The sequence below is a fragment of the Poromitra crassiceps genome, assembly GCF_964638095.1.
Source record: "Poromitra crassiceps genome assembly, chromosome: 9".
NCBI lineage: Eukaryota > Metazoa > Chordata > Actinopteri > Beryciformes > Melamphaidae > Poromitra > Poromitra crassiceps.
In genome coordinates this window covers 20,477,624-20,504,992 of record NC_139630.1, presented here as the reverse complement: position 1 = coordinate 20,504,992, position 27,369 = coordinate 20,477,624, and the positions used below count along the sequence as shown (strand labels likewise).

General features: G+C 44.0%; 1 protein-coding gene and 1 long non-coding RNA gene across 2 annotated transcripts in view; both read right to left on the bottom strand.

The window, feature by feature from the left end:
* Window positions 1–27,369, bottom strand: part of LOC310782428 (exostosin-1) — a gene marked incomplete at both ends in the record, with an annotated part of 539,881 nt that overhangs the window by 183,222 nt on the left and 329,290 nt on the right. The window lies entirely within an intron of this gene.
* LOC310782036 lies at window positions 25,802–27,246 on the bottom strand. Its single transcript, XR_014553011.1, has 4 exons — window positions 27,135–27,246; window positions 26,743–26,807; window positions 26,262–26,346; window positions 25,802–26,141 (listed from the first exon to the last, which is right to left on the bottom strand). It is a non-coding gene; the product is annotated as an uncharacterized lncRNA (long non-coding RNA).

Genomic DNA, 27,369 nt, shown 5'->3' with positions numbered 1-27,369 from the left:
AACAGCGTGTCTCTTGCCTAGAGTTAGAGAAAGACTTCCTACTAGTGTTAGGTCTACTGGGAGTGAAGTGTTTATTGGAAGAGAACTGACTGTCACGGCCGATGGTGGCTCTCTTACTTCCAGTTCTGGCCGACAGGAAAGTCTCTGCAAACCGGGCGGCCTGCTCTGCAGAACTTGGGTCACGTTCACGGATCCAGACCTCGAGCTCCGGATCCACCATCCTTAAAAACTGCTCCAGAATCAAAAGTTCAGAAATTTCTTTCACATTGGAGCTCTCTGGTTTAACCCACTTATTAAACAAGTCTTTCAATCGAACATACAGCTCCCGTGGGGTTTCCCCCTGGTTAATGTCCAGTGAGCGAAATCTTTTTCTGTAGGTGTTGGCTGTAATCTCATATTTAGCCAAGATAGCTTCTTTGACTTTCTCATAATCTTCAGAATCAACAATGTCCATGAGAACGTAAGCACTGCGTGCCTTACCTGTGAGCAGAGGGACAAGATGTATAGCCCACTCATCTGTTTGCCACCGGCAGACAGTGGCCATTCTTTCAAATGTTGTTAAATAATGTTCAATGTCATCATCAGGTGAGAGTGGTATCAACCTGGGGTCTCTGTGGAAGTGTGGTGCCCTCTGTGGTGGTGGTTGTGGCCCCTTCAGCTGGCCGCCTTGCCTGGCCACCATCCCCAGATCTTCCCCATCATCATCATCGTCATCATCATCATCATCATCACCATCATCACCTTGCTCAGTTCTGTTCTCACATTCTTTTCTTAAATCCGTTACCTGTTGTTGGATCTGTTGAAATTGGTGCTGCATGCTTTTCCACCTCTGTTCTTGGCGTGTAGACTCTTTATCCATCTGCTTCTCTCTGGTCGTTTGGGAGTGAACCAGAGATTGCACCAGGCTTGTCAACGCCTCCATTTTATCAGCCGGCTGGTTGCCTGTTACTAATGGCCCCGGCTGGTCAGACGAACCTGGTTCTTCTTTATCATGCTCCTCCAACTGGTCTGGCTTTGTCTTTGGTCCTTTCCTTGTGGCCATTGCGTTCTCCTCAAGGTGCTGTCGGCCTTTACCTCTGACACCAATTGTAAGGATGCTGAGCGGTCATGGAGGAAGAATGAGGAGGAGCAAGGCCCATGCTGACAGTTTAACATGTCAAATTTATTTTAAGCACCATTTTGACAGAGTACACCAACACCTGACAGCAACAACTCCAAACACAACTGAGACATTTATATAGGGTGAGCAGACAATCAGCTAGCTGGCACATACCAAACTCCACAGGGCACTATCACACACAAATCAGAACCCAAAGACTAAACATCCACGTAAACCCACTACCACAACACACCGATAATCTCTACAAATACATACACACCCACATATACCCAAACCATACCTACAAATGTACCACAAAAATAAACATCCCCAAATAGACAAACCAAACCTCCCCCTACCCACTTCCCACTTGATGTAACCCTCCCGGACCCATTAATAGGTGCCCAGAGCACCTGGGGAACTGTTTGCCCACTGGACACCCTGGGAGGAGGAGAAGAGGCAGAGGTAAGTTTGAGCATACATGATTGTCTTGAGTTCTACAATTATACTCTTTAATTACCACCTTCACTACATTGAGTCATAAATCAATGCTTATTGTTTTCTTTGTTCATAGGCGAATGACGAGGCGGCAGCCCACCGTCCGAGCTGCGCACACGAAAGTGAAGATGGCTGCAACACATGAGCAATCAACAATCAGCAATCAGTCAATCAATAAATAAATATGTTTATAAAATACTGTGTGCTCATTTAACCTGTATACAATAGTGCAAAGCTATGTGTGCCAATCTGCCAATTAATTCAGTGCAAAAATATAGATTTATTCATCCCCATTTTACTCAATATCACATTTATATTTTAAGACCACTAGTAACGGCGGCTCGTCGTTACAAACCCCTTTAAGTTTCTCAGCAGATTATAGTTGATTGCCTCACTGAATTATCTGCTAACACCCAATTTTAGCAGTAGAATTTGATGTCCTGGCGTGGCACGTCCATGCATAATGACATATCCAAAAGGAATTACTCTGCACTGCGCAGCGCAGCATAGAGATTATGGTGCGCTCAAGCGTAGCGGGGTATTTTAGCACGTAAGAGGTGCTTTCAAAAGCTCTTAGCGCAAAGTAATTGCACACATGCTGACGATGGGAGAATGCCATCTGTCCCCACATTTTTGTGCCGAAACGCCTGGTTTGGCATGTGGCATGCCATGCATGTCCAGTACAATTATAACAGGCATGCGGATGTGCACGCCCACAATTTGCATTGCGTGCGGCGTTAAACCAGCGCAAAAGTTAAATGACTGCTTTTGCGATGATAGGGCCCACCGTCTTTAAAGTGTGTTGGATTGTAGGCCATGGTTCAGACCATCACCACCGTCTTTAAAGTGTGTTGGATTGTAGGCCATGGTTCAGACCACCGTCTTTAAAGTGTGTTTGATTGTAGACCATGGTTCAGACCACCAGTATAAGTTCCTCTCAGCCTGCAAACATCACTGTGACCATGGGATTTTATTGACGATGGACCGTTTGTTGTTTGACAGTTATGCACAGGAAATCACCTTTCTCTGCAATATGTTGTGAAAGCCATAAGAATGAGGCATTTTAGATAACAAGGTTGTGAAACAGTTAACTTCTTCATCACTGCGTGTTGTGAAAGCATTTCATGTCAGTTTGAAAGCTTTGAAATACATAAAACCTATTTCAATAAGATGCTAATTGAGGACAAATTATGTGTAATGGAAAACAAAATAAAAATAAAAATCCAATACATCCCATCAGGTAATTCAACTATCTTCACTCAGGTCTGGAAGTAAGGCTTTTACCATGGGTCTGTTTACCAGTGTTAGGGGTAACTCATTACAAAAGTAACATATTACATGTAATATATTACTTTTAGCAATATAACTTACCAATAGGATTTTAGTAATATTATACCAGTTACTTTGCCAAGTAACACAAGTTACAAATTGAGTTATTTTTTTACCAAAGCATATATTTAAATAAAGCTACAATAATTTCCTAATCGAATTGTGTGTTTTTATGCAAATAACCAATATAGATGACAATCATAAAGGAAAACGATAACATTTAGAATTGTGGACTTTTTACACTGACTTCAATCAAGATGGTTGAAATTATCTTTCGGGATGGTTCCAGGGCATCATTCTGCTGTTGTTATTTTGGTGAAACTAATGCAAAAGTAGTGTAATATGGAACAACTTACTCTACACAGACAGTAATATTGTAAAGTAACTTAATACTTCCAAATGAAAGTAAGTAGTAATATGTAGTATATGACATTTTGAAAGTAACTTGCCCAACAAGTGCTGTTTACTGTATATGGGAGTGGTGATTGGTAGCATGTTTTAATGGGGCTGTTATGCTCATGCTCACTTGCTGTGTGCCGGACAGAGTGGTCAGCGCTGCAGGGGACCGTCTTCTCTCCCTTCTTCTCCACCATCTCTACACCACAGACTTCAACTGTAAGACAGAGGCTTGCCACCTCCAAAAGTTCTCTGATTACTCCACAGTTGGATGTATCGACAGTGGTGATGAAGTGGAATATCGGGCTGTGGTTGGAAACTATCTCACATGGTGTGAGCAAAAACTATCTGCAGCTCAACGTGACAAAGACACAGGAACTAGCTGTGGATATGAGGAGGGCCAAATCACCGGTGACCCCTATTTCCATCCACGTGGTCAGTGTGGACATTGTCAATGATTAGAAATACAGTACGCAGCTCGGCCTCGCCTGCTCTATGACATCACTGAAGACAACATCACTGAACTTATAGCCTCAGCCAGGAAGGATGACATCACTGATGACATCACATCATTAGGTAATTAGGGCAATCACCTAATGATGGTCTCGACCTAGTTTCAAGATGAAGACCAGACACGCTGCCTCACGCCACATGTAATCTAGAGACATAGCGACCTCAGCATCACATGTAATCCTAGCGCGACAACAAGTGCAGTAATCCCAGAGTGACGCCGTTAATGTCGTCAGGCAGTAGTGACGCACTTGCCTAGGTGACGGCGTTAATGTCGTCAGTGCCGAGGCTATGATGTGGCAGTATTTATAGCCACGCCGAGCGCACCACAGTCCTTGTTCCCTGCCCTCTAGCCGCTGCACTAAGCTGATCCAATTCCTTCTCTGGAAGCCGCGTTTCACTGATCTGTTCCCCACCTTGCTGATCGCTGCGGCTGCTGGCAAACGCTTTGCTAATCTCACTACTTTCATTACTTCGTTACTTTCATTGCTGCCGTGCTGAGTTTGGATGTCAAATCTAGCCAGGTACGAAGTTCAGTAGGATTCTTATGCTGTTCATTGCACTTACTGTCTCCGGAGGAAGGATCTCTCATCGCAGCTCCCGCTTGGCTAGTAGCTCCTCCATTGATAAAACCGGGCAGGCATTAAGATCCTCAAAGCGTTTAGCCAATATCTCCGCATCCTGACTGGGGGCAGCCACGAAGAGCTGTTAAGTTGTGCAAAAACTTTCCATCTCCAAGCACAAGTTTTCAAGGAAGAACTGCACTTGCACTGCTGTTTCTCTTCTGCTTTAAGCGGTTAGCTCCCCTGCTAAAGAGCAAGACTCCCATCATAAACGTTACGCCGGACGAAGACCAGTCTGTTCTTGCCGCGCCGATCGTCCAGTAAGAGGCACGTCCGCCTCCAGGTTTTGGAAACTCCGTCTCCCACAAAGAACAACTTCAGCTACTGCTAGCAAGCTATCGCTAATCACAACGGCAGCCGGAGTGTGCCCCTGAGTGATGTCACTTCACCGATAAGGACACTGGGAAATGTAGTCCCATCGCTGAGTTTCTTCATTAAAACAAAGCCAAGCCAGGGCTGTCGGCTACTGCTGCTAGCAGCTAACGTTAGCTAGCATCAACGTCAGGTGTGCGGGGGCCGTCCTGAGTGACGTCACCTCACCGACAAGGACGCTGGGAAATGGAGTTGCCTGCGTTGTCCTAAAGTTGAGTATTCAATCAAGCATATATCATCATTTCATGTAGCCTGGTGGATAAGCTACTATGTTGGCATGTTGATCTGTTTGCTAACAGATTGATTTCGGCAATATCACCCATGTTTACTGGCAGGTATTCATCACCACAATGCTGGCATGATGTAGCCTATCTCTCATCCTGCTATATTATCTCGTGCCTCTAGCTGAGCCCCGGTGCACTCTGGTGGCGTTCTATTGTAACTACATCAATGCAAATCACTCAGTGGGTGGTGCACAGCTAAATTTCAGCGATTAAGTTGGAAATGCTTGATCTTAACCATCACGTTCAGGAATATGCTTTATCAATATACTTATTGGAAGTGCTTGATTTTCATAAATTGTTTTTCAAATGAAACTTTGAAAATAACTTCTGCCTATAAAAGGATAGATGGATAAAGTGCGTGTTTTGGGGGATTGATTTTATTTGACATAATTAAATATTCCATCGCTGTCCCAACCAGTGACAAAATACCAATTTCTTATTCACTTTATTTTTAAACAGACAGGGATGCTAAAGGCTCAACTGTTATCTCTCAAACTAATACTTGATCTGTCTATCCTCTAAGATCCATACCGCATGAGATCCTGACGTGGGGCAGGACTAACTCTGTTCCTGACTTGAGTTCGAAGGGAAGGCGACCTCCCGCCGCCGTCTCCGCTGCAAATGATGAGGACTCCCTCGTCAGCTGCTCTCTTCACTCCTGCACTGGCACGTCTACCCCTGCAGCTGAGATGTCTCAGCATCTATTCTCAAAGCAATGGGACATTGGTCTTCTGCACCATTCAAACGTCATATTCGGTCAATGACATCTCGGCTCAACAGGCCATGAGCACTAAACCTAAGGAGACAGCCATTATGTTAATTGCTGCATTGGACAGTGGTTGGCTGTGTTCATCGTACTGATGCATTCCGCAACCTCCATCCGGCAGCCGACCCGTCTCCAATGCCGCTTCCCCCGTTCTCGGCCCTCACCCTCTCATGAGTCCGGACCCACGTCCTAGGCCCCCGGCACTCCCTCACGATCCCCGCCTCACCCAGCTACTCCACGCCGCTCAGTCCTACATCAGGGGGGGGGGCTGGCCAGCTCCACAGCCAGAGCCTACGACGGCGCCTTCATCTCACCCCACCATCTCATGACAAGAACCTCAAGCGGATCCTCCAGATGTAAAAAAGAAAGAAAAGAGAAAATGCTTAGTCTCGCTGTCGACGAAACCGGAAATCAAACCCAGTGCCACTGTCTAGGCCAAAATCAAGTCACGTCTCTGATTAAGCTGAATGCGGAGTCATGGCCGGTGACGAAGCCGGAACCAAATCCATCGTCTTCAAACGGACGTTCCAAAAACGCAACCGCCTTAAGCAGCATGGCAAAGGCAAACCTGCGCAGTAGCACCCTTTCATCGCATTTCATTGGTGCTGGTCTCCCCGAAATTATAGCGCCAGCAGTAAGCCGCCGTAAGTCGCTCGTTGCGCAGGGGTGAGTCTAAAGTCATAGCGCAGCAGTAGCAATGCTCCGAAGTAAGTCGGTGGAACAAGTGTGGTCTCCCCGAAATTATAGTGCCAGCAGTAAGCCGCCGCAAGTCGCTCGTTGCGCAGGGGCGAGTCTAAAGTCACCGTCCAGCAGTAGCAATGCCCCGGAGTAAGTCGGCGGAGCGCGGAACAAGTGTTCCCTTCCAGCGCTCTCCCCGAAGTTATAGCGCAAGGGGGCGCTAAAGTCATATACATAAACTTTATTCCAGACTCGGGTCCATATAAAATACGTACACAAACACAGACAGCACAATAAGAAAGAATTAAAATAAAATAAAACCACACAACAAATAGATCTAAAACACATACAAGCAGCTATTGCAGTGCTTCCAGAAGTGCATCAAAAATTTTGCTCACCTCGTGCAGGCACCCGCTAGTGCCATAATAACTCCATTCTCCGACTGGCTAGTCGACGCATAAAACTGTAAATAAACCGTCCCAGAACAGCACGGAAAGCGAGCACATTGCTGCTCACAAACACATGGGGGGTTTTGCTAAGTCACCGCGCCGAAGCGCGCCGGATTGGTCGATCACCCAGCGCCTGCGTAGCGCTGCGGCCACGCCCGGGGGGCGTCGTAAGTCGCCGTGGCGGTGCCGCTGGTCCTCTTCAGCCCACGCGGCCTACATCCGACCAGAGCAGGCCGCCAAAGATCTCTCCTCCCCTAGGCGTCACATGGTAAGCGCATAGCATCCATTCCTGCATTCCTCGCAATAGCCGTTACTTCGCATTCATTGGTGGTGGACTCCCCGAATCGGTGTCGATCGAATTGATTAAGCATTCTAGGTGCCGAGCAGCCTGCAAGTGTTCCGGGTGTCGAGCAGCCCGTAGTCTCCCCACTAATTCAGACCCCAGTGGACTACTCGAAGTGTTCTAGGTGCTGAGCAGCCTGCAAGTGTTCCAGGTGCCGAGCAGCCTGTAGTCAGGGGGGGGGGCTCAATCCAAATCTCAAAACCGAGGGGGCTCAATCCAAATCTCAACACTGAGGCAGCGTCACTAATTCGTCGATCTAATTGATTAAGCGCTCCAGGTGTCGAGCAGCCTGAAAGTGCTCGGCGTTGAACAGCCCGCAACAAATCACTAATTCCGACCACGGTAGACTACTCGAAGTGTTCTAGGTGTCGAGCAGCCTGCAAGTGTTCTAGGTGCCGAGCAGCCTGTAGTCACACCACTAATTCAGACCCCAGCAGACTACTCAAAGTGTTCTAGGTGCCGAGCAGCCTGCAAGTGTTCCGGGTGCCCAGCAGCCCGTAGTCTCCCCACTAATCCAAACCCCAGTGGACTACTCGAAGTGTTCTAGGTGCCGAGCAGCCTGCAAGTGTTCCAGGTGCCGAGCAGCCTGTAGTCAGGGGGGGGGGCTCAATCCAAATCTCAAAACCGAGGGGGCTCAATCCAAATCTCAACACTGAGGCAGCATCACTAATTCAGACCTCAATAGACGACTCAAAGTGTTCTAGGTGTCGAGCAGCCTGCAAGTGTTCCAGGTGCCGAGCAGCCTGTAGTATTTGGTAAAATAGTTTCACTTGGTCAAAGCAAATGATTCAGAAGCTTTTGGGGCGACCCTGTGGCTTCAAATGGAGGCTCCTCTCTGGCAGCCATGTTGTTCTCTAAGCTAGAGAGGCCTGGGACTTTACAAAATTTAAGTTTTGTTACGAAACATTCCGTTAGAATTCTAAATTCTAAGTTCGGAGTGTTTTGAATCTACCAGTTGTTTCTGGCCATACACCGATTTGTTTCAATCACTGTTTTTTTGCTGCATGCAGGCAAAAATTACCATGCATGGCGTGAGAAGGAGGTGGTTTCCATCAGAGACCTAGACATAGACGGTCATTTTGCATCTTTTGATCAACTGAAGAGGAAGTTTGAGTTGCCCGGCACGAACTGGTTCAGATGCAAACCAGAAATTATGTTAGATCTAAGATTCATACCTTTGAAGCGCTCCCAAATGAGCATCTCTCGATGTATTGCTGAGCCCTCCTCTGTGAGTCTGTCTGTGGTACAACTCTGCTCAGTTAATAGTAGACACCAGCTGATCCAATTTAAAGTTGCTCACCATCTTCACTACTCCAAGCATAAATTACATAAGATCTTCCCTTCTGTCTCACTGCTGTGTGACATGTGTCATGTGTTAGAGGGCACGCTATCTCATGCCTTCTGGTTTTGCCCTTCACTAACGAGTTTCTGGAGCAAAATATTTGACTGGTACTCTAAAACTTAATTTATACTTATTATAAAGTGTCGCTCAGCAAATGGTCACAGACAAAAAAGAAAGTGTCGCTCATGGTGTTGCATTTATACTTCGGTGAGCTTTCGCCTCGGTTCAACGGTGACTTGACACTCGAACGCTATAAGAACTAGTGCAGACAGCCAAGAGAAGAGAGGGAACGAAATGCACAGTGAAACCACCTCGGAGGCAAGATGTAACGTACTTGGCTGCAGCCACATATAAACGGCACACAACCACACAACTCACCTCCTCTCTCTCTGGGGAATTGGTCACGACGTTCTTTGTGATTTTCACAAAGTCATACATCAAGGACAGGCTGATAAAAATAGCGGGGACACGTTCATTCATTTCAATCGAGCGAAAACTAGCGGGTGGACCCCAACCAAAACAAGGGAGTCAAGTGCGTGCCGTCTATAGCCAATTCTAGCCTAGACATTTCACTAGGTAGCAGACACTGCTCGCCGACACTTGAAAGTGTCGACTCAAGTCCTAATTTCTGTCGGCGGCCGTTTCAAAAGTGTCGGCAGACGAATCATAAATTGGGCTTACGGCCTACAAAATAACCCTGCAGCCAGAGGCAGAACATCCGTTGCTCGGAGTCCTCTCAAATGGTGAATGAAAGGTCTCTAGTACGCATGAAGCAGGAAGTGACGCCAGTTTTGGCTCTCTCTCTATTCATAGCTTTCAAGGGGCGTTACGTGCTGCCGGGAACGCCCACCTGACGGTCAAAAAAAAAACTTGTTCATTCCGCTGCCAGCCGAGTCGACTAGTTTCTCACGCTGTGTTTGTTCAGCCGTTTGTACACACGTCTTTGCGGCCAACATTTCATCAAAGGTAAGCTCAAGTAACGTTACAATAATGATTAAAATACCCCGTTAACGTTACTTGAGCTTACCTTTGATGAAATGTTGGCCGCAAAAACGTGTGTACTTTGATGGTAGAAAAAAAGCCATTTGCCCTCCCCAGCGACTGAACCACGTCTAATCGCACAAATCCACAACCTCCTCCTGTCTGAGTTTTCTTTCTCCGACGGGATTCTGTAAAAGCACAAGCCAGGCGTGTCTCCTCGTCGGTTAGTGCAACCGATAGCACAACAGGTATCTGGCATTTTGGCTATTATTAGCTATGAATAGTAGTGAGATGACTTGCAGTTAAAAAAAATATGACAATTAATTTCATTAAGGGGGGGGGGTCAAGTTATGAAAACACATGCATGTTTTGTTGGTAGAAGTATCTCAAAATTGTGTTTGGTTCCTGCACTAATAAGTAAAACCACACACACAGACACACCTACACACCTACACACACACACACACACACACACACACACACACACACACACACACACACACACACACACTCTCTCTCTCTCTCTCTCTCTCTCTCTCTCCCACACACGTCCCTGTCCTCCTGCCAGTAATGAAGCAGATAACACGCTGCTTCACGCTCCGCCATAGCAAAACTCAAATCAAAACACGCTGATTTAAGAATCAAAATGCTCTGTGCTCTGGGGCGATGATGAGGTGTGTGTGTGTGTGTGTGTGTGTGTGTGTGTGCGTGCGTGCGTGCATGCGTGCGTGCGTGCGTGCGTGCGTGCGTGCGCGTGTGCGCGCGCGTGTGTTCATTTTCATGCTATATATCAAAGCCTGAGGAGCAGGCAGCGTTGAGAATCCATTGCTCGTGCCTGATTTGCCTCATCTGTATTTTTCCTAGAAATGATTCTCCCTCCTCTGATTCCCCCGTCTGTGTGTGTGTGTGTGTGTGTGTGTCTGACTTTGAAGAGACACTCTGAACTTGTGAAAGAAAACAAAACAACTCAACTGAGCCGTGCAAACATTTTGATGCTGATTGTGAAATCAGAGCCTTGAGTTCCGGTTATTCAGGCATTCAAACGAGCCAGGGTAGAAAAAATTTAACCGTTGGGTTCCCAGATAGCTGTCATCAAACAAGTAGTAGTAGTGGCTAGTAGTAGTAGTACTAGTAGCAGTCACATTACTGTTCTGGTTACTACATGGTTATTACACCAGAGGCCCACTTTCACCAATGTTTCACCAACAGCTTCCCTGAACATGCATACCAAGTTGCACGCAATTTCACCATCATACAGTTATTTGGCATTTGTAGTTGGCTACCCTCTACTGTTCAATCGTAAAACAGCTATTCAGAAATTAACGTTGATGATATCTCAACATCTTCACAAAGTTTTGTGATGATTGGAATCATCAATCATTGAGTTATGACAATTCGCCTATTTCACTTCCAATTCGCCCATTTTGTGTCTAAAAGGCAGGAAGTAACACAGGTGCAAGCAGAACACTAATGAGGGTTTTCCAACTTCCAATCCATTTAGGTGTTCCAGTGCCGGGGCCCTAATTAATGTCTTGCTTGCACCTGTGTTACTTCCTGCCTTTTAGACACAAAATGGGTGAATTGGGTGGGACGTTTTTTCAAGGAGAAGGCACTTACATTAGTTGGTCGTCGTTACTTGAGCATAAATAAATAAATACATAAATAAGCTTTTCTAGTTATCTGGCTTTTGTTTGATTACATTTATTTTGCTGAATATCAATAACTATAATACAAATTCAATTCATTATCATACTTTTTGAACAGGTTAGATACATTGGCCAATATCATCACTATTATGCAAAGGTACTAATACCTCGTCTTTTTTCTTTATAAAGGAAGGTAAGAGTATCTTGGGTGGAAAAAACCTACTTGACTTGGGACTTGAATTGCCTTAACTAAGGACTGGACGTGAAATAATAACCTGTGACTTGACTTGACTTGACTTGACTTGCCCAAAACAAAATGACTTGGGACTTACTTGAGACTTGGAGCAAAGTGACTTGGTCCCATGTCTGCATGGAGGTACTGCAGAGGGTACTTGAGAGAAAGGGGAAAATGGGGGAAAATGGAAGAATATATAATGAAAATAAATGAAATGTTCAAATAAATCTTCTCATGAGGCACTAATTCCAACTCTTTCACTCCATTTCTTGTTTTGTAATGTTATATTCTTCAAAAAGTGGGTTAACCATTGCATCACATGCTATGGTTTTCTCTTGCCGTTTTCTAAGCAAAATGTTGTAACGGTAAATCCATTGATAAATTGCGGACAAGTGGAAAAGTGGACAAGTGATAGGTTCCTCAAATAAAATGAAGACAAAGCATCATTGGTTCACGCACAGAGAGAATAAATGGAACTCTGCCTCTGCAGATCAAGCCACAAGGTGTCATCCTCCACTTGTATTTTATCAAGATACTATATTCCAGCACATACAACATGATACAATATGAACAATGTCAGAACAATATGAGTTCCATGAAAGCAACAGAGAAGGGGATTAATGCTGATAAAAGGCAGCTAAGAATGGCTGCAATTTACATTCATATTTCACATTTAGCTCTTATGATTCATATTTTACATTTAGGCATTTGATGCTCTGGTGATTTGCACTGAGTGCAACAGTAGAATAGTCTTATTAAATAGTGGAAGAAGCTGACATTCCTACAGTATATCACCAGCATTGCTTGCGAAAGACAATAGCAATCATATAGATCCTGTATTCCAAGATAGTTCTGGGAATAGTACAATAAAGGAATAGCAACATGACAGAAAAGTTCCACTTTGGCATTAACAACTGTATGACTTTGAAGTGTGTTTGATTGTAGGCCATGGTTCAGACCATCACCACCGTCTTTAAAGTGTGTTTGATTGTAGGCCATGGTTCAGACCATCACCACCGTCTTTAAAGTGTGTTTGATTGTAGGCCATGGTTCAGACCTTCACCACCGTCTTTAAAGTGTGTTTGATTGTAGGCCATGGTTCAGACCACCACCGTCTTTAACACTTTGAGTGCCACGGCCCTTGGGCAAAAGGTGCTGTACTGTGCCACATAGGCCGCAATGCATTTTAAAACAGTCATATAATTTCTTTAATAATTACTATGTAAACACTGAACATGCAGAAATAACGATGAGACCTAACTTCTATCACCTGCAAAAAAAAGTTTATTGATCCCATTTTCCGTTCTTTAGTTATGAGCCGGAGAAGATAGCTTGATTTGACCAAAAACAGCCATTTTTTTCTAGAAACCTGAGATATTCAGCCTTTTGTGAAAGGAAGCATTTCAAGCACATCATTGACTCATTGCTAATATTTTCTGATGTAATGACACCTCAAAAATAATTTCCTTCAATAAAAGAGTGAAAACAAAGGAATTTTGTTTGGCCAAATAATATGTTTTACCTGCAACCAGCAGCGCTGGCCCCTGCGTGCGCTGCTGGTTGCAGCTTCTTGCTGTTCTTGATTTACTGCTGGTGGGCATCAGATATTCTAGCTTGCGTTTGCTAATCCTGTCCTGCTGTCTCGGTGTTGTATGCTGCTCTGCGTGCCCCCCCCCCCCCTTCCCCCCCCCACCCCCTCAACTGCACACTCCTCCTTCTGGGAGTGTCTCTGGGGCTTTCTGCTGCCTGCGTTTGCTCTGCACTGACAAGTCCGCTACATCCAGCTTTTTTACAACCGCGTGTATTTGTCACCAGCTCCCATGCTTCCAGTTGAGAATTATAACAACTCGACGGCTGATCATGCGAATGGGCTGTGCAGCAGACACGGAGGTGCTCAATTCTGACAGCAGATTGGCTGCTGCAGGGGCACAGCTAACGTTATGCTTCAATGAAGCAGCTGCATACGGACGGATGCGATGCGATTTCCTTTTCCCCAACGACTTCTTCTGTGTGTTTTACTCCACTTTCTCTCATCTGGAGTGCGCTGTCGCCACCTAAGGGTTCTGTAAAATAGGTTAGACACATTCAATAGCTCTCATATTGTAAGAGGCGATGTAAGAGGCATAGATCGACACCCCCCCGTCAAAAAAACAATTTCGAGTTATTGACGCCATTTGGCGTCGCTGGCAGCCTACGGTAAATTTCTAATGACGCCATATGGCGTCGCTGGCACTCAATGTGTTAAAGTGCGTTTGATTGTAGGCCATGGTTCAGACCATCACCACTGTCTTTAAAGTGTGTTTGATTGTAGGCCATGGTTCAGACCATCACCACTGTCTTTAAAGTGTGTTTGATTGTAGGCCATGGTTCAGACCATCACCACCGTCTTTAAAGTGTGTTTGATTGTAGGCCATGGTTCAGACCATCACCACTGTCTTTAAAGTGTGTTTGATTGTAGGCCATGGTTCAGACCATCACCACTGTCTTTAAAGTGTGTTTGATTGTAGGCCATGGTTCAGACCATCACCACCGTCTTTAAAGTGTGTTTGATTGTAGGCCATGGTTCAGACCATCACCACCGTCTTTAACTCATTCACCGCCAGTTTAGGACTGCCAATATTTAGCACAGGCCAAAGATTTTCATAATTGTTGGTCATCTTTCAAGACCCACAGTGAATTATCTATTAGCACCAGAGTGATTTGCAATACCTCAAAATGAAGATGTACGTCTCTGGGTTCACCAGGAAAAAAAAAGTGAGCTTTTAGCATGTTCTGTACTCTACTTATAGCCATTTATATACACCCTGTTTTCCCCCAAAAGTTCTCCCTGAGAAAATAAACAGGAGAAAAGGCAATTTTTGTAAAAGGGCACAATCTCAGGAAGAACTCACTCTCAATTCTTTTATTTTGAACTGTATTGACATCAGACATGTAAATATTATTCGTTAGGACACAAATGACAAAAAAAAAAAATATATATATATATATACACACATGAAGTGCTTTTTTTTTACATTCAACAATACAGTTTACTCGGTGTGAGTGTGCAGACAGACAGACAGACAGACAGACAGACAGACACACCGACAGACAGACAGACAGACAGACAGACACACACACACACACACACACACACACACACACGATCCCCGATCCCCCTTTTAGATTTCTAACCCCACATAGGATAAGCAATAACCACGCCCTGTGGCGCTGGGATTGGCCAGGAGCAACACTGGAGGGCACGCAGCCCAGCGATTTCATGAACTGAATAGCTCTTGAGAAAGGACAGCGGGCTGCTGTGAATGCCGCTTCTGCCTTGTGCCTTGCTGTTGTGTGTTTATTTTGCACCCGTCCTCGTCCATGTCTCCCTGTCATATCCTCCCTGCTATCTGATCGTTCCCGTTTTCCCCTCGGCTATTCAACACGTCTTCACCGCCCTCGCAAACTGATCGATCATTTCCTCATTCCTCCGATGATCAAACACATCTCTTGATTACTTTCTCCCGGCTGGCACAGAGGAAGGCGACTCCAGCTCGTGCAGCGCGCCAAGGCGCGTTTCAATGGCGTTTCTCCTGTCTGCACAAGGAAGCGTTACCCGTTTTCTGCTTTTCCTCATGCTCAATTTCAAAACAACAGCTGCGGTATGTGTTTGTTCACGTGTTGTCTTAGATGCTAGGGACCTGATACCATGTGACAGGCTGGGGAAGTGTTTAAACTACGCCCTGCAGTAATAAAAACAAAAACACGTCAAACACGTCATTGGCGGGGAGGGCTATTTCTGATAACACGTCAAAGACGTCATTGGCGGTGAATGAGTTAAAGTGTGTTTGATTGTAGGCCATGGTTCAGACCATCACCACTGTCTTTAAAGTGTGTTTGATTGTAGGCCATGTTTCAGACCATCACCACCGTCTTTAAAGTGTGTGTGATTGTAGGCCATGGCCAGTATAAGTTCCTCTCAGCCTGCAAACATCACTGTGACCATGGGATTTGATTGACGATGGACCGTTTGTTGTTTGACAGTTATGCACAGGAAATCACCTTTCTCTGCAATATGTTGTGAAAGCCATAAGAATGAAGCATTTTAGATTACAAGGTTGTGAAACAGTTAACTTCTTCATCACTGCGTGTTGTGAAAGCATTTCATGTCAGTTTGAAAGCTTTGAAATACATAAAACCTATTTCAATAAGATGCTAATTGAGGACAAATTAAGTGTAATGGAAAACAAAATAAAAATAAAAATCCAATACATCCCATCAGGTAATTCAACTATCTTCACTCAGGTCTGGAAGTAAGGCTTTTACCATGGGTCTGTTTACCAGTGTTAGGGGTAACTCATTACAAAAGTAACATATTACATTTAATATATTACTTTTAGCAATATAACTTACCAATAGGATTTTAGTAATATTATACCAGTTACTTTGCCAAGTAACACAAGTTACAAAATGAGTTATTTTTTTATCAAAGCATATATTTAAATAAAGCTACAATAATTTCCTAATCGAATTGTGTGTTTTTATGCAAATAACCAATATAGATGACAATCACAAAGGAAAACGATAACATTTAGAATTGTGGACTTTTTACACTGACTTCAATCAAGATGGTTGAAATTATTTTTCGGGATGGTTCCAGGGCGTCATTCTGCTGTTGTTATTTTGGTGAAACTAATGCAAAAGTAGTGTAATATGGAACAACTTACTCTACACAGACAGTGATATTGTAAAGTAACTTAATACTTCCAAATGAAAGTAAGTAGTAATATGTAGTATATGACACTTTGAAAGTAACTTGCCCAACAAGTGCTGTTTACTGTATATGGGAGTGGTGATTGGTAGCATGTTTTAATGGGGCTGTTATGCTCATGCTCACTTGCTGTGTGCCGGACAGAGTGGTCAGCGCTGCAGGGGACCGTCTTCTCTCCCTTCTTCTCCACCATCTCTACACCACAGACTTCAACTGTAAGACAGAGGCTTGCCACCTCCAAAAGTTCTCTGATTACTCCACAGTTGGATGTATCGACAGTGGTGATGAAGTGGAATATCGGGCTGTGGTTGGAAACTATCTCACATGGTGTGAGCAAAATCTGCAGCTCAACGTGACAAAGACACAGGAACTAGCTGTGGATATGAGGAGGGCCAAATCACCGGTGCCCCCTATTTCCATCCACGTGGTCAGTGTGGACATTGTCAATGATTAGAAATACAGTACGCAGCTCGGCCTCGCCTGCTCTATGACATCACTGAAGACAACATCACTGAACTTATAGCCTCAGCCAGGAAGGATGACATCACTGATGACATCACATCATTAGGTAATTAGGGCAATCACCTAATAAAAAAGAATCCGCCTTCGTCCACAAATACTGCTCACAAGTCTTCATAATTGTGTTATGGCATCATACAATTGCTCATAACCTTATACAGTGTTGTCACTTTACTTTAAGTGCTATAAGCTATAATGCATTATTGCTGGTGTTTATAAGATATTATTCCAATCCAGAAACTTAGAATTTATTATCTGTTATGACACGGTGCAGTTCTCTGTGTGTCTTTATAACTGGCTAAAGTTATTGTAGTTAGAACGTGCTACTGTATGTAACCCAGGACTGAGATTCTTCTTTCAAACACTTGTGCTTGGAGATATAAAGCATTATGAATGCTGAACTTATAAGTCATTATATCCACCACTTATAATACTTTACACCTTGTTATAAGTTGTATGCATTGTAGCTCCCCAAGTAACAGACGTGACGAGGTTTTGATGAAAGTACTGAGTTGTTTACTGTTGCACAGTAACCCGTGAAAACTGGGTTAAAAGAGAAAATAAAAGACATTAAATTACAACAGGGGAATGCATGTACAGTACGTGTCTTCATTTCACATTGCAGCTAAACAACGTTAGCATGTAGCTACCACATTAGCACATGACAGCATAATGTACAGAGCTAAATAAACTTGTATTAAACATACCTCGTAGGCTGCTTGTCACTACTAGGGGCTAAACTTCTTCTTCTTCTTCTTCTTCTCGGCTGTATGGCTTTGGCTGATGGCTCATACTTAATCATTTCTTTATTTCCTTTAGTTTATTTATTGAGCTAATTCAGAGCTCCGTGTTGCTTTGCGGCAAAATCGCTTGAATGGTGTTACGTTCTTTTGTGTCAGAGAAACCGGCGCGGCAGATTAGTTCCGCCAAAGGACGAAATTAAAGGTAGGATCCAAACAAATATATAATTAGCACAAATGCCAACTCCAAGTTAAACTGGCGGTGTGGGGCAGTTACACTCCCACCAAATCACACGTGATTTCTTTGAACGACTTAGAAAGACAACATACTGCATATTAACATTAATTTTTTAACAATAACTATTTAACTAAGGACCGACAGAGAGAGTGAGTAAGCCACTGGAATCTTCATCTTGCTTCCAACAGCGTAACTGTCTTGTGGATGGGCCTCTCCAGGTGAACAGGTTTGGAGGTGCGCTTTCCCTTTCCATCCAGGTTCGAATCGCTGATAAGCAGCTTGAGTCTTCTCACTCTTCCGTCCTTTCCTGGGTACACTTCGATCACCTTTGCCAACTTCCACTTGCTTCTTGGTGTCGCATCATCTTGCAGAATAACGACGTCATTGACCTTTGCGTTTCTGCGGTCTTTGGTCCACTTCTGTCTGTGTTGGAGATTTAGGAGATACTCCTTCTTCCATCGTGCCCAGAAGTTGTTGGCTAAGAGCTGAACTCGGCGCCATCTCTTGCGGAGGTAAAGATCTTCCTTGACAAACTTTCCGGGTGGTGGAGAGAGGATCGTGGATTTCATGGTAAGTATGTGTTTTGGTGTCAAGGGCTCTGGACTGGATGAATCATTCAGATAATCAGTGGTAAGAGGTCTGCTATTTACCACCGCCATGACTTCATATAGGAAGGTTCGAAGAGAGGAGCAGTCAAGTTGTCTGGCTGACTGTTCTAGAATGGACGTCAAGACACTTCTGATGGTCCGAATTTGTCTTTCCCAGACGCCACCCATATGACTTGAAGCGGGGGTGTTCATGATGAACTCGCATCCCAATTCCTTGAGTTCCTCTTGATCCATCTCTTTCATTGCTTCAGCAAACTCGCGCTTGGCACCAACGAAGTTGGTCCCCTGATCACATCTTATCTGGCGGACTGTCCCACGAATGGCGATGAAGGAACGCAGAGCATTGATGAAGGCATCTGTAGTTAAGTCATCAAGCATTTCAATGTGTACTGCTCTGGAACACATACAGGTGAGTAACAGACCATAACGCTTTAGCTCCTTTCTCCCTTCCTTGACGTAGAATGGTCCGAAGCAGTCGATTCCACAGTAAGTGAATGGAGGGGTTGTTTCCATACGCTCTTCCGGGAGGTCTGCCATTCTTTGTTGCTCTGTGCATCTTCTGAGCTTCCTGCACGCTGTACACTTGTAGATGTGGGATGATACTGCCTTGCTGCATCCAAGGATCCATATGCCATTGGATCGGAGCGCATTCATGGTCATTCCACGTCCTTGATGGCACACCTTCTCGTGATAGTGCTTGACGAGTAGTGATGACACGTGACTGTCTCTTGGCAGGACCGCTGGATGTTTCACATGTGGATGTAGGGCAGCATGAGTTAAGCGGCCTCCAACTCTGAGGATACCTTGGCCATCCAGGAATGGACTTAACTTGTGCAATTTGTTGGCCTTGTCTTTGTTTCGTGTCTCCTCATGGCGCTTGAGGCACTGTATTTCTTGAGAGAGGGTTGCCTGTTGGACCATCTTGATTATGGTCAACTCTGCTTCCCTTCGTTCCTCTAAACTGCTGGCTTCACAGGACTTTGGCTTGAGGCCTTTGATTTCTCTTGCACGGCGTTTGAGTCTGGCGATAGCTTTCACCATTCTCGACCAGTCAGAGAACTTGTTTAGGCGATCTAACAACGACCTTACTTCCTTCGCCTGGGTGTCATGAACTTGGACCATCTTGAGCTCTGGATCACTGCTTGTGATTTCTCCCACCTTGACTACTTCACTTGGTAGCTCTTTCTGCCATAAGAAGTCTGGGCCTGTGAACCAGTTAGACGCTACAAGTTGCTCCGCTGTGAGACCTCTTGAGGCGTGATCTGCTGGATTCTCTTCCGAAGCCACATACTGCCATTGTGCAGACTGTGTGCTTTGCTTGATTCGTTCCACACGGTTTGCCACGAACACATGAAATCTTCTGGCTTCATTATTGATGTACCCGAGGACAACCATCGAATCAGTCCAGAAGAATTCTTGTTGGCAATCTACTTCCAGTTCTTTCTTGAGCATGTCGCTGGTGCGGACAGCTACCACTGCTGCTGACAGCTCGAGTCTTGGTATGGTTGTAACCTTAGTGGGAGCGACTCTTGACTTTCCCATGAGTAAGGAGCAGTGAACTTCGCTGGATGCACTGACTGCTCTGATGTACGAACACTCTCCGTAGCCTGACACGCTGGCGTCGGAGAAATGGTGGAGCTCGTAGCGCTGGACCTTGAAGCTTGATGGAATGTAGCATCTCTTTATCTTCACACCAGCCAGGTTTTGCAGGTCTCTGAGCCAATTTTCCCACAGGGGTCGAAGGTCATCAGGTAAAGTGTCATCCCAACTGAGCTTGTCACGACACATCTGCTGCAGGATCTGCTTTCCCACCAGGATGAAGGGGGCCACAAATCCGAGAGGATCATATACTGAAGCAACTGTGGACAAGACTCCTCTTCGGGTGAGTGGGTTTTCTTTGACGACCACTCTGAACCTGAACTCATCTGAAGCCACGCACCACTGTACGCCGAGAGCTCTTTCCACGTGCAGGTCCCCCAGTGTCATGTTCAGGTCTTTGGCAGCTTCAGCACATTCTTCTTTGGGAATTGTGGCTAGGACTTCCTTGCTGTTGGAGATGAACTTGTGCAGCCGGAGTCTGCCTGTGCTGCAGAGCTCTCTGGCTTCCTTCACCAGCTGAATTGCTTCGCCCTTGGACGCTACACTTAACAAGCCATCATCGACATAAAAGTTTCTCTGTATGAACTTGATGGTGTCTTCACTGAAGCGTCCGGTTCCCTTGGCTGCAAGGTGTTTGAGTCCATAGTTGGCGCACACCTTATTATCTGGTAAGTTGGGTCTTTCTTTCTTGAATGGCAGTGGCATCTCATAGTGACCATCATCTTTGAGTCTGATGCCTTTTTCCATCGCTGACAGGAACCGGAGATCCTCTTGAGAGATGTGGCCATCCTCTGAGGCTCTTTCGACAAAGTCGGATTCCAGCACCTTGAGCACATCTGCAGGTAAGATCACTTCCTTGATCTGTGTTCTACAGACATAGTGCACTTCGCTTGTGAGGCTTGAAGAGGACTGAAGACTTGGTGTCACTTGCTTCACGATGACCTGGTGACTTATTCCAATCGCGTCTCCATAATCGAGACATGGGTTGCCGTAGCCGACTACACTCCATCCCAAGTCTGTTTTCAGTGCAAAGGGTTGATTTTCTTCACCTGGTACCACTTGTCTTGGGAGGAGAGCTTGAGGACAGTTGTAGCCGATTAACAGGCCAACGTCACATTTGAGCTGAGGAGCGATCTCGTCTGCGATGTGTTCAAGATGCGGCCATGTCTTTGCTGTCTCTGGGGTGGGAATATGATCTCTATTTGCAGGGATGAATTCTCTTGAGTAGGTCACTGGCAGAGGGATTATCTTGTCAGAGTGATATCCTCTCACTTGTAGACCAGTCAGCTTGCGGCAGGACACGACTGTGTTTCTTGAAGCCATTGTGGACAGCTTTAGCTGAACTGGTTCATTCTTTGTGTGGAGAGCCTTAGCCGTTTCTTCGAGAATAAAGGTTGTGTCACTCTGTGTATCGAGGAGTGCATACACAAGAACTTCACAACGTGGCTCACTTGCGGACGACACCCATACGGGGACGATTGTGGACGTATGAGTGTCCTTGACATTCTGGATGACTCTATTTGATATCGCCTCACGTGAAGTTCTTTCTGTCGTATGTTGTGGCCATTCTGTTTTCCTTTCCCTCGACCTTTCACTCTGCCTCACACCACCAGGCCTGGTAGCCATCCTCTCTTCCTTGGTGCGGTTATCATGGAGGCAAGTCGGATGTCCTTTCTCACACATCTCACAGATCTTTCTGTCTTCACAGTCCCTTGAGCGATGGCCAGACTTCAGACAGCCAAAGCACAATTTCTTCTCTTGAACAAACTTGACCCGTTCTGAGATCGTCTCATTCATGAATTTGCGGCACTTATGTAGACTGTGACCTGCCTTCTCACAGAAGGGACAGCTTGTAGCAGCAACTTTCTCGTCTGAGTTGATTGCCAGTACCTTGGCTCCAGGAGCTCTAAACCTTGAAACCTTGGTTCTTTCACTTTCATTTGGCTTTAGAGCATGGAGAGATGTTATTGGGTTGCAAGCGATCTTGGCTTCGCATGTGAGAAACTTGACGAACCGACTGAAGCTTGGGAATGTGTGACTTTCATCCTCCACTGCTGTGGCTATCCTATTCCACCTTGAGGTCAGCCAGTCTGGAAGTTTGGCCAGAATTTTCTGGTTCTCATTGCAATCGTTGAGTATTTCAAGTCCTCTTATCTGAGACATGGCGGCTTCACAGCTGCGAAGGAAGTCGGCAAGTTCTTGAAGTTCCACACTGCCTTTGGAGCTTATCTTGGGCCATGCATCAAGCTTGTCTCTGAAGGCTTTGGAGATGAGGAAAGGGTTGCCATATCTCTCTTCTAGAATATTCCATGCTGAACGATAGGCTAGTTCAGTGCCTAGCAGGAAGTAGCTCTCTATAGCCTTCTTGGCGGGTCCACCCACATACCTTCGTAGATAATATATCTTTTCTTCAGCTGGTATATTTTTCCGATCGATGAGTGTATGAAAGGAAACCTTCCAGTCATTGTATCTGAGTGGGTCACCATTGAACATTGCTGGTTCAGGTACAGGAAGACGACTTGCACTGATGGACTCTGCAAACACTCTAACAAGAGCTGCTGTGCTGTCTTCTTGCTTTGGATGTGTCACAGGTTGTGGTGGAGACCAGTGCTTTAACAGGCTGCTCTCATGCTTGCCTTCCTCCTCCAGAGGGAGAGGTTGATGGAGTAGCTCTTGTATTTCTTCATCTGAGCATTGGCTCTGCTCATATACTTGCTGTCGTGCCTTGGCAGCGTTTAGATTCTTAATGGTCTCCAGTCGTTCTAGTTGTCTGCGCTTGGCTTCTAGTGCTCTTTGTCTCTCTGCATTTTCGGCCTCTTGTTTAGCTCGTAATTGTGCAGCTTCAGCTTCGAGTCTTTGAAGTTCTTCAATGTGACGTTCTTGCTCTAGCTGTACTTCCAAAGTGGCTTCATTGGCAGCAACTTCAGCAGCAGCGTGTCGGTTGGCAGAGCTCAGGCTTGAATGTTTGGATGTGATCTTGGAGCTGCTGAGAGATATGCTGTGGTGAGAGCTGAGGCTTGGTTTTTCTGAGCCTGCAGATTTGAATATAGATGCCGTGTCTTTTCCACCTTGTTCTTCATCTTCATGACCTTCGCTCATTCTTGTGTGTAGACAGCTCTTCACAGACTCGATTAATTTCTTCGTTACTGCTTCACAGGTGTCTACCTTGCGACGCATATCATTGTCGGGAATGTCCTTGTGTCGTAATTCTTCATAAGCAACGTTAAGATCCCTTGAGGCATTGCTTACCCTTGTGGTGATTTCATGCAGCAGGTCATTTGAGCATTGTCCACTCAGCGCTTGTTTGGCGTCTTTAGTGATAGCCTTCCACTTCTCGTAGCTCACACTGAAACGGTGTACAAGTCTTCTTACTTGAACATCGTGCAGTTCTTGGCCCTTTTCCGTTAACCTACGGATCCTTTGGCTTCTTGGTTGCTCTTGTGAGGAAGCGGGGTTATCAACTCCTGTGCCTTCGGTCGCCTGTGGTTGCATGTCTGTGCCTTGCTGCTGCGCGTCTTCACCTACTACACGCTCTCTGTCAGTCTCGGGGAAATTCTTATGCGTTGACATTTTACTTTATTTGTTTGTTTGTTTCAAAAGGGGGGTTAGGCTTTAGCTGGGTAATTACTTCGTTTAAACTAATATTTGTAAGGTATACTGTAGCCCAAGCTTAGTTGAGTAGTTATCTTATTTACTTTAGAATATTATGTCTAGTGTAATCCGAGCAGTTGAGTAGGAATCTTATTTCTATATAGCGTGTGGCTAATAGCACTGTTTTGGCCTATTTGTTATAGTCACAGCCTTATTTACACTTAAATTCCCACAAGTGACAATTAAAACAAACAACGAAAATATTAGCTCTCAAAATTGTTAAATAAACATATCTTATTCAGCAATAGCCATTCATTTTAAATGTGCTATATAGCTAATCGCTTTACTCTTAGTGTTACTAGATCTGTACTAAATATTTACAGTATACTCATAAAGTAACACAATATAACAGTATCAATATCAAGTAACTTCAGTAGGCTTCAGTAGAAAGGTAAGTAAATGACATTAACTTGTATTGTATGAAAAACAAAATGTTTCTCTTTTTCAGCTTAGAAGGTAAGTACACTTATTGTATGAAAAACAAAATGTTTCTCCTTTTCAGCTTATAAGGTAAGTACACTTATTGTATGAAAAACAAAATGTTTCTCCTTTTCAGCTTATAAGGTAAGTAAACGTATTTATGAAAAATAAAATGTTTCTCTTTTTCAGCTTAGCAGCAATATTATCTTATTGTGTGAAACGCAGAACTTGTTTCAATCTAATGTGCATAACACTTAAGAGTCTCTTTACTGCAGGTTGATTCACGCTATGGCACCTGGACCTTCCCCTGGGCGCTGCGTGTTGGATGGCCGTCAGATGCTGCTGAGAAGTGGAGCTGTCTGGTCTGATCCACGGATCGTTGTTCTCTGGCGCCACCTTCCTCGTCTACTCGTGCGGTGCAGACGAGTTTTCACTGTAGCTCCCCAAGTAACAGACGTGACGAGGTTTTGATGAAAGTACTGAGTTGTTTACTGTTGCACAGTAACCCGTGAAAACTGGGTTAAAAGAGAAAATAAAAGACATTAAATTACAACAGGGGAATGCATGTACAGTACGTGTCTTCATTTCACATTGCAGCTAAACAACGTTAGCATGTAGCTACCACATTAGCACATGACAGCATAATGTACAGAGCTAAATAAACTTGTATTAAACATACCTCGTAGGCTGCTTGTCACTACTAGGGGCTAAACTTCGTGCTGCGGGTTCTCCTTCCTTCTCGGCTGTATGGCTTTGGCTGATGGCTCATACTTAATCATTTCTTTATTTCCTTTAGTTTATTTATTGAGCTAATTCAGAGCTCCGTGTTGCTTTGCGGCAAAATCGCTTGAATGGTGTTACGTTCTTTTGTGTCAGAGAAACCGGCGCGGCAGATTAGTTCCGCCAAAGGACGAAATTAAAGGTAGGATCCAAACAAATATATAATTAGCACAAATGCCAACTCCAAGTTAAACTGGCGGTGTGGGGCAGTTACATGCATGATTATAAACATTTATAAAGGTCTTATAAAGCCTTATAAATGTATTATTATGCCTTATGAATGTGCTCATAATGCATTATAGACATGACCTTCATAGAAAGTGTTACCAGATACACTTATTTCCTGATTCTAAAATGGCTGCATTTTATGTGGAATAGATAGTTCAAAACCTAAACTTGTGTATTCATGAAAAAGAAGAAAAAAAGAAAGTAAACTATTTTTTTTTTTTTTTTTTTTTGCCTACATGTGGTACCTTCTCCTGGGGTGTGTCACAACAACATTTTCCCTTGACAGTGTTGTCTTCCAAACAACCTGCAGCTAACAGGTGTCTGTCTCTTTAAGAGCCTTCACCTTCATTTCAGTCTTCTTACTGTATGGTTCACAAATTGTGAGGTGATGCACTTGGTAAGGTGAGCGCCTATAGGCTACTATTGTGACATGTGACATGGTAAGGTGAGCTCCTATAGGCTACTATTGTGACATGGTAAGGTGAGCTCCTAGGCTACTATTGTGACATGGTAAGGTGAGCTCCTATAGGCTACTATTGTGACATGTGACATGGTAAGGTGAGCTCCTATATGCTACTATTGTGACTTGGTAATTATTGAGAATTATTAAAGTTTGACAGAGCGTTTCAAATTTTTATTGAATACCCCTGATCTAAACTAAAACTTAAATGGAAGCAGTACACACACTAACAGAGCACAAGACAAATTGAATATCAATGTTCATCATCACCTTAAGATCAAATGACTAATTTATTCACTTTAATAAAAACACAGATGAGAGTTGTGTTAACTTTTCATAATGCAGATTTATTCATCAGGGCAGTGTGGGGCATATTTTTTCTTTACATGAAAACATCACAGCAGTGAGTCATTGAGACATGAGAATTCTATAAGGTAGTTAGTCAAATTGTTGCAGAGCCAGAAGCTTTAATATAAGAGCCAACTCTTCTGTTTTTCCCAAAGCATAGCATCATACTGGCTCCTTGTTGCATCCTGGAAGATTTAGCTCATATTCAGGCCGCCGTTGATGTCAAGGTCTTGCTTTCCATTTCCATTCCTGATGGAGAAGGAAATGAATCACAGTCAGGTTTTATTTGACAGGATACAGTTGATGTATTACTTTAAAGACTCACTGTTATCATAATGTGATAGTGGGTGAGTTTAGGATGAAACTTACTGCTGGGCTCCTATCTGGCCATGGTTGTCATGCTGCTGGCCATAGTAGTAGGGATAGTAAGGGCAAGGGCAAGCGCAAGGGCTACCTAAATTTAACAAAGAGAAAAATGTTTATGAACACATGACATCAGAGCAAATCAGTATCATAACATTGTTCCTCCATTTTATCATTTTGATTATGTTCGAAATAATGTATATATTAATGAAGCTCTCTTTGCACTTTGCATGTTTTGTTAAAGGACATGCAATACAGTGCTTTATAACGACATTAGACTGCTACCAGGGCTTAATTAAACATTGTGCACACAGCATTTATACCGACATGAATAAATGCAAGTAAACAAAAGTTATGTTGTTGCACGATATAGAATGCCTTCCTTACTTTATGTAATCCACTTAATAACTTTATCTTTCTATAGCGTTACATTTCACTTTATACATTTTATAAAGTCATACATGTTCCAAAACTGAACCTTACTCACCTTCCCCAGGATCAACCATGAGGACAACCAGCATCAGCACAGCGAAGGCCACGGCACACTTCATCCTAAAAACAAGAACCAAACTAAATCAGACACATTTCAACTCAGTTCCAATCTCAGAAAAAAACTCACTTTAGTACAATAATATGGAGGGGGGGGGGATTAATTCACAAATGTTGGTTCAGGAACATTTTGTATTTATTTATTTATTTATTTATTTATTTATTTATTTATTTATTTATTTATTATTTATTTATTTCATATTTTATACTTACATTAGAACAAAATAATTCTGACAAATCACAAAATATATTGAATGTCTTTACTTGGATGGATCCCAAGGACAAGTCTTCCTCATATTAGAGAATTATGTTGGAATATTGTCTTCTTACCTTTCCACAGATTGAGAGTTGACGTTAAAAGGCTGTTGTCAAAAACAGCAAAGTAAAGAGTGTGAGATCTCCAGGTGATGTGAAGCTTGACTTCTGACAGTTGAGAGCTGAGTCTACCCATATTTATATGTCCGAGGCTGGCAGGGTTTATAGGTGGCTGTCTCCTATTGGTTGATTTCCTCAATTTGTGGGTAGATTTTTATTTTATTTTGTAATGTAGGGCTATGTGGAAACA